The sequence below is a fragment of the Mytilus californianus genome, unplaced genomic scaffold, assembly GCF_021869535.1.
Source record: "Mytilus californianus isolate M0D057914Y unplaced genomic scaffold, xbMytCali1.0.p SCAF_3, whole genome shotgun sequence".
Classification (NCBI taxonomy): domain Eukaryota; kingdom Metazoa; phylum Mollusca; class Bivalvia; order Mytilida; family Mytilidae; genus Mytilus; species Mytilus californianus.
In genome coordinates this window covers 90,420,298-90,427,831 of record NW_026262679.1, presented here as the reverse complement: position 1 = coordinate 90,427,831, position 7,534 = coordinate 90,420,298, and positions in this window count along the sequence as shown.

Genomic DNA, 7,534 nt, shown 5'->3' with positions numbered 1-7,534 from the left:
ACCACAATGGCTTAAAAAAGAACATAAGGGTAAACTGCATTTATTGTCTAATACTAGTGTCAAGAAAACTATAATAGATAGATAAATATGACGGGGCATTTTAGAGAAAATCTAGTAGGGCAAAAATGCTCATAATGTCAATTTCTACCTCTTTTCTATTTCCACCAATACTTACCAGATAACTCTTTATATGAGTTTTTGCCCTTCAATAATAGTTTTTGACTAATTAATGAGTTTTTGCTTATTATCTTGAAAACTATAACGGATAAGTAGAAACTTAAACAGCAAAAATAATCAGCTATACTAGATCTACAAAAATGCCATTATGACCGAATTAAATGAATGACAATTTATAGTAGTTACTGACCTGTAATATTACAATTCCTACTAATTTTGGAGTTTTTGCCATTTACCTAAAAAAAAAAGTAATAGATATGTAAAACTGTGTAAACAGCAAAACTGCAATACAGTATAAAAATGATAATAAGAACCAAAACCATTCGTAAGTTTTGTAGTTGTTGCTCTTAAAGGGGCATTAGCTGTCAAATTCATGTTCACCGATTTGACTAAAATTCTTATATTCGATTATTACATACTAAAACGCATATCCAAATAATCAAAAGTCTAAAATAAACAATTAACGATGCAGAAGACTCGATAGTATGTTCAGCATTACGTGTGTATTTTAGTCTAGACGCCATCTAATTAACCATCGAGATGACCTCTGAAGACTGCTGACGGTCATATAACCCGATATAAACATAAACATAGATATAAAATAGATTGCGAACTCGTGCAATTGGATTTTTCTAGGTCTGCTTTATTTCATAGTATATGTTAAAAAAATATGTAAATAATCCTTTTTACCTGTATAAGAATGAGATTTTCTAGATCGAATAAGTCAACCATATGGTTTACCCTTGTTTCACTTGCAATGTTTACCTTCTTTTCCATTTAATAACTGAACACGCCAAGTTTATGTGCAACCCATCTCTAGCTATAAGGATCAATTAAAGTTCACATGAATAGGGATTCAATGAGGTCGAATTATTCACTTGCAAGTGAATAATTCATTAGCGATCTTTCTTTGCTTAATTTGACAAAACTGAACCAAACTGGCTGTTAAAAGCAAATTGTTATTTCACTATTTTATTTTCATTAATGATCGAACAAAAAAAAATCATATTTTATTTTTTTTTATATCTTGTAGCTAATGCCCTTTAAAGGATAAGTTTTGATTAATTTTCTAGTTTTATATAATAATAAAAATAAGACTGTGGTGCGGTTGCCAATGAGACAACTATCCACTTAAGTTGCAATGAAGTTGATATAACCAATATTTTGCCTATTATATAATAGATAGGTAGGAACTGTTTAAAAGATCAAGGTTGAACAAGATCTACAATAAAGCCAATATTACTAAATCCGTTGGATGACTAGTTATATGAGTTTTTGCCCTTAAATGACAATTTTTTATTGATTTTCAAGTTTTTGCCTATTATTTTGGTAAGCAAAACCTAACAACCTGATTTCTGCATACAACAATAAACAAAAAAGAAATATGATATACAATTCTCAAATTGTCTTTCATTCAATGCTTAAAAAAACATTCCTAATAACCACACGTGACTAAAGTGAAATAAACTGAGTTAAAAAAAAAGAGAATTTGCCTTGATATCATGAAGAATCACAAGCAGATGGATTTGTTTGGAGTCCATATCAATAATCTACAGCAGAAATATCTTACAACTAATTTATTTTAATACTATGTTCTGTTATGTCAAATGGTGGTAAACAAAAAAAAATCATGTCTATTAATTGCTGCTGTACCTTGACCTTTACCCTTTGAAGTAAAATAAATTGTCTTTTTTCACCCCAACCTGCTATATCCAGCAATAATGAGGAAATTTCTGAATTATGGCTGTGTATTTATATGTATTGTGACCTTGACCTTTTACCTACTGACTAGTCTATCAAAAGGTTTTTTTTCATTCCACGAGGCATTCTCCAACTAAGTTTGTTGAATGTTGGACAAATGATTTAAAAGATAACATCAAAAACCAGATGTTCGCCCCAATTTCGGGCCATTATTTGTTATCTACGTTCATATCCGAAAATATGGAGATTTTAACATCCTGAAGTACTCCAGTACACCCAGAGGCGAAGTTTAAATATGTAGAGAACTGAAGGGTGTCAAAATCTACGGATATGAACTAGATAACAAATTTATCCCCGGTCAAAATCGGCCGATTTTTTGGAATATTCAGACACAAAGTGTAACGTAAAATCAACGGTTTTTAGCTCACCTGGCCCGAAGGGCCAAGTGAGCTTTTCTCATCACTTGGCGTCCGTCGTCCGTCGTCCGTCGTCGTTAGCTTTTTACAAAAATCTTCTCCTCTGAAACCACTGGGCCAAATTTAACCAAACTTGGCCACAATCATCATTGGGGTATCTAGTTTAAAAAATGTGTCCGATGACCCCACCTTCCAACCAAGATGGCCGCCATGGCTAAAAATAGAACATAGGGAAAAATGTAGATTTTGGCTTATATCTCTGAAACCAAAGCATTTAGAGTAAATCTGACATAGGGTAAAACTGATTATCAGGTCAAGATCTATCTGCCCTGAAATTTTCAGACAAATCTGACAACCTGTTGTTGGGTTGCTGCCCCTGAATTGGTAATTTTAAGGAAATTTTGCAGTTTTTGGTTATTATCTTGAATATTATTATAGATAGAGATAAACTGTAAACAGCAATAATGTTTAGCAAAGTATGATCTACAAATAAGTTGTCATGACCAAAATTGTCAGTCGACCCCTTTAGGAGTTATTGCCCTTTATAGTCAATTTTTAACAATTTTTCGTAAATTTTTGCAATCTTTTACAAAAATCTTCTTCTCTGAAACTACTGAGACAAATTTAATAATACTTGGCCATAATCATTATTAGGGTACATAGTTTTAAAAAAATGTGTCCGATGACCCCGCCAACCAACCAAGATGGCCACCATGGCTAAAAATAGAACATAGGGGGAAAATGTAGATTTTGGCTTATATCTCTGAAACCAAAGCATTTAGAGTAAATCTGACAGGATAAAACTGATTATCAGGTCAAGATCTATCTGCCCTCAAATTTTCAGACAAATCTGACAACCTGTTGTTGGGTTGCTGCCCCTGAATTGGTAATTTTAAGGAAATTTTGCCGTTTTTGGTTATTATCTTGAATATTATTATAGATAGAGATAAACTGTAAACAGCAATAATGTTCAGCAAAGTAAGATCTTCAAATAAGTTGTCATGACCAAAATTGTCAGTCGACCCCTTTAGAAGTTATTGCCCTTTATAGTCAATTTTTAACAATTTTTCGTAAATTTTTGTAATCTTTTACAAAAATCTTCTTCTCTGAAACTACTGAGACAAATTTAATAACACTTGGCCATAATCATTATTAGGGTACATAGTTTTAAAAAAATGTGTCCGATGACCCCGCCAACCAACCAAGATGGCCGCCATGGCTAAAAATAGAACATAGGGTTAAAATGCAGTTTTTTGTTTATATCTCTGAAACTAAAGCATTTAGAGCAAAACTGACACGTGGCAAAAATGTTCATCAGATTTATATTTATCTGCCCTAAAATTTTCAGACGAATCTGACAACCCGTTGTTGGGTTGCTGCCCCTGAGTTAGTAATTTTACAGAAATTTTGCAGTTTTTTGTTATTATCTTAGATATCATTATAATATCTAATATCTAATACTATTAATTATGATTTTAACCTTATTTTACATGATTTCCAAAGTATCAGTAAATACAGGTGAGCTACACAGGCTCTTGAGAGCCTCTAGTTTTTAATTATTAGAAAAAGTGAAAAATGAAAATTTGACATGTATATATGGTACCTTCGATGCTGAAAACCCTCCAGATATTCAAGTATAACTTGACTGAGAGTACATAATATAGTTGCAGTGAGATGTACAATTATTTAGATCATATTCATGCATATGACCACTCAAGCAGTTAACTAAAAATATATGCTCAGATCTCAAATTTACAAACCAACGGTTTAGAAAAAATCTTGGACTTGGTCTTGTATCATAATTTAGTTTCAGAAGAAAAAAATGCGCAAGTATAGTCTTAGGTGTATTTTAAAATTATCTATCTGTAAAAACGTGTGACGTGCTTTTATGCTCTGAAAATCATTTACAATTAACACAATGTAAATGCACTTCTAAATATGTATTGATCTGAACTTGTTGGGGTATGTGATCATTGAGCGTATATAGTTTTTGGCTATTGTTTTTGATGCTGAGGACTCGATGTATCTGTATCTGTATTTACTATCTTCTGCCAATCTAGGCACACCTCCACAATCCGAGTAAAAGGCAACTATCCACCAGTATATTAAGACGGTCCTACACAGTAAAACTATTTACAGTTCTATCACCAATCCTCCACCAGTAAGACAAATTGTCAAGGTTTGTTTAAACTAAAATGTTTTTATCTGCTATAAAATCTAAATGTCTGTTAAGCAGAATGTCTATTATCTACTTTAAAAAAATCCGAATCGCAGGGATTTTGAAATAGTTAAGATAATTTATATACTTTTAAAAAATAATGTATTTATAAGCTGATAAGTATAATTTAAGGGAAACTGGACAGTACCAAGATGCGATCAGTCCATATCAAGGAATGTTATTTAACAGTTCTTGGCTTCTTTGTGATGTCTAGTAGTTTGTATATTCTCGCATGTAGCTTATAACACAAGCTTCTACATAATGGTTCTAACTTGGTATCAATGTCTGATATGAGAGCTTAGGAATTCAGCTGTATGCAGTAAAAATATGGGTTAACTATAATTGTTGCAATATCAAATGTGTCGTCTACTATATGTCTTGCAAACAGCATTCTACAAATGCTTATTATTTCTAACATGAGTGGTTTTCGTATGCATTCTAGTTCTTCACATATCAACAGGAAGTGATTCATAGTTTCTTCATTCTCTTTGCACATCAAGCAGTTACCATCTGGGGTAGTTTTGTTGAACACAACTCTTTTCGCCTGTAAAATGTATGTTCCATTTAAGATTTTTAGTCGGACTGATATTCTAGAGATGTCCCTTATATTGACTGACAAGGTTCTTGCTATTGGGGGACATTTGTATATATTACTCCAATGTATTTTAAAGATGTAAACATTGCAGTTTCTTGTTTAATCCGGTTTGACCAATAGTTACTGACTTTCTGTTTCACTAATTTTTTCCATTGCATTTTGGATATAGTTGTATCGAAAAGGTACATGTACGGATCACCAATTTTATATTTCAAGAATACGGCTTTAATACCAATAAACCAACTGTTACTTTTAGTGCTTTTAATTCCTAATTGTCTTTCTGCAATTTTCCATTCGGTGGAGGTGCATCCAGCTCTGCATATACTTCCAAATAAGATAAGTGCCTTTTTGTGTATGACTGCTTCAGCGGGTAGTAAACCAGATATTACGTAAATTGCTGGGTCAGCTACATTGACGGGTAAAGAGAGGATCTGCTTGATTATTCTTTTATACTGTTTTGATAGTAGTTCTAGATTTTTTCCAGTAGGCAGTAAAATTTCTAATCCATAAAACATAATTGGAAATATAAATGTTTGTAGCATACTTATTGCGGACACTGGGTCTAGACCATTTTCTCCATGTAATCCTGTATGCATCAGACTAAACAATGATCTTCTGGCTTTCTTAAGATTTTCTTCTATAGTACTTCCAGCTGAATTTTGTTGTTGGCTTTAATTGGTAAAATAACACTTTTTTCTGGTTGGAGCAGATATCCTTCACGTTGGCTGTCACTGAGTCATATGCCATATTTATTAGGACTTGCACGTCAAATGGCCGGGTTATTTCCCACTATTGCTAAATGTCGTCTGCACAGGTGGGGGCAAAGCAACTTATGGAACCGATCTTTCCACCAAGTTTAGATTCTACGAGATTGTTCAAAAGTTGGTTTACATAAACTTTGTACAAATCAGCACTTAACGTTCCTCCTTGTCTGTACAGGTTATCAATCATTAAAATGCGTTGTTCTGAAATACCTAAATGATATAGTTTTCTGATTAGGTTTTTATGTCGAACTACATCGAAAGCAGATTTTGCGTCTAGCATTCCGTATATTTTTGTTTTTTTTAAATCCTTACTTTCTCTTTTGAATTCCTCCGTAATCAGAGATGCTATAAGTGGAGCAGTGTTTTCAGTAAAACCACGCTGAAGAGGGTTTTGATCTTCCAATATGTTGGGATTTATCCTTAATTTAAGTATAGTTTCTATTATTTTTGTTAATGAAGAAGTAATGGTAATGCCTCTATAATTTTTTGAATTCGAAATGTCTCCTTTATCATTTTTAAAGATTGGAATAAGAGTACCAGTTTTCAATTTGTTCGAAACATAACAGTGCTGAAATGTTGCGTTGATGACTTTAAGTAATGTACTGTCAAGTTTACACCCTCCGAATAGAAAACATTCTGCGGTAATACCAAAAATGTCAGCTGACTTGTTTCTATTTAATATATGTAGGGCTTTTTCGAACTCATCTGTAGTTATTTCTTCATGCTTATAGACATCTAAACATATTTGAATAATTTGAAGATATTCTGAGTCAACCAAATCGAAATAGTCTTGATCAAAGTTCATAGGATCTGATTCTTTTGCTAAGTTGGCAAAATGGGTCTTCCAACCTTCTAGACTGATATTGTTGTCACCTTTCAGACTGGATTCACCTATACTTGAAGTTCATCAATAAATCGATTTAATTTCCCTCTTTGTTTTTTTATGAGCTGATAGAAAAGTTTACTATCCATTGTTCTTACATCAATGAGTTTTTGTCTCTCTGTTATCCGAAGTTTCGCATTTTCGGCTCTGCATAGTTTTCTAAGGTCATAAGTTGTTTTCTTTTTATCTAAAAGTAGAGGATTTGACGGAATTTCTGGTCTGCCCGGCGTTGATCTTCCATTCGCTGAAAGCGTTTTTCTTTGCCTTTATTTCCAAATATATATTGTGGGTCATAAATTTCAGTTTTGGTTTACGTTTGTTTTCCTTTCTGAGGTGGCACAATAGCTGTTAAAGCCCCAGTTACTGCAGTGTTGATGTTGATGACTGCCTTATCAATCTCTATACCAGTCATTTATTGTAAAGTCGCACTTATCAAGTTGATCGGATAAGACCTATTTGTATAAATCTTTGTTAATTTTATGCCACGGTCTATTTTACGAACAATTTGTCACGCCATTATTACTTTTTATACCATATATGTAGCATTTGCTTTGCATCTGAGATCGCCCGTTTTTTTGCCAAATTTTGTACTCATGAGCATGTCCTGCTTTTAGAGCTTTATGTATGCTACCAGAGACATATATTGTATTATATGTCTCTGATGCTGCAGTTTTACCTAAATATTATAGTTCCTAACCATTTAAAAAAAAAACATCCGTACTTTTGGTAACGTAGTTTTCGGGATATAATTCCTGTATTGCAACACCTACTTTAGGCCCT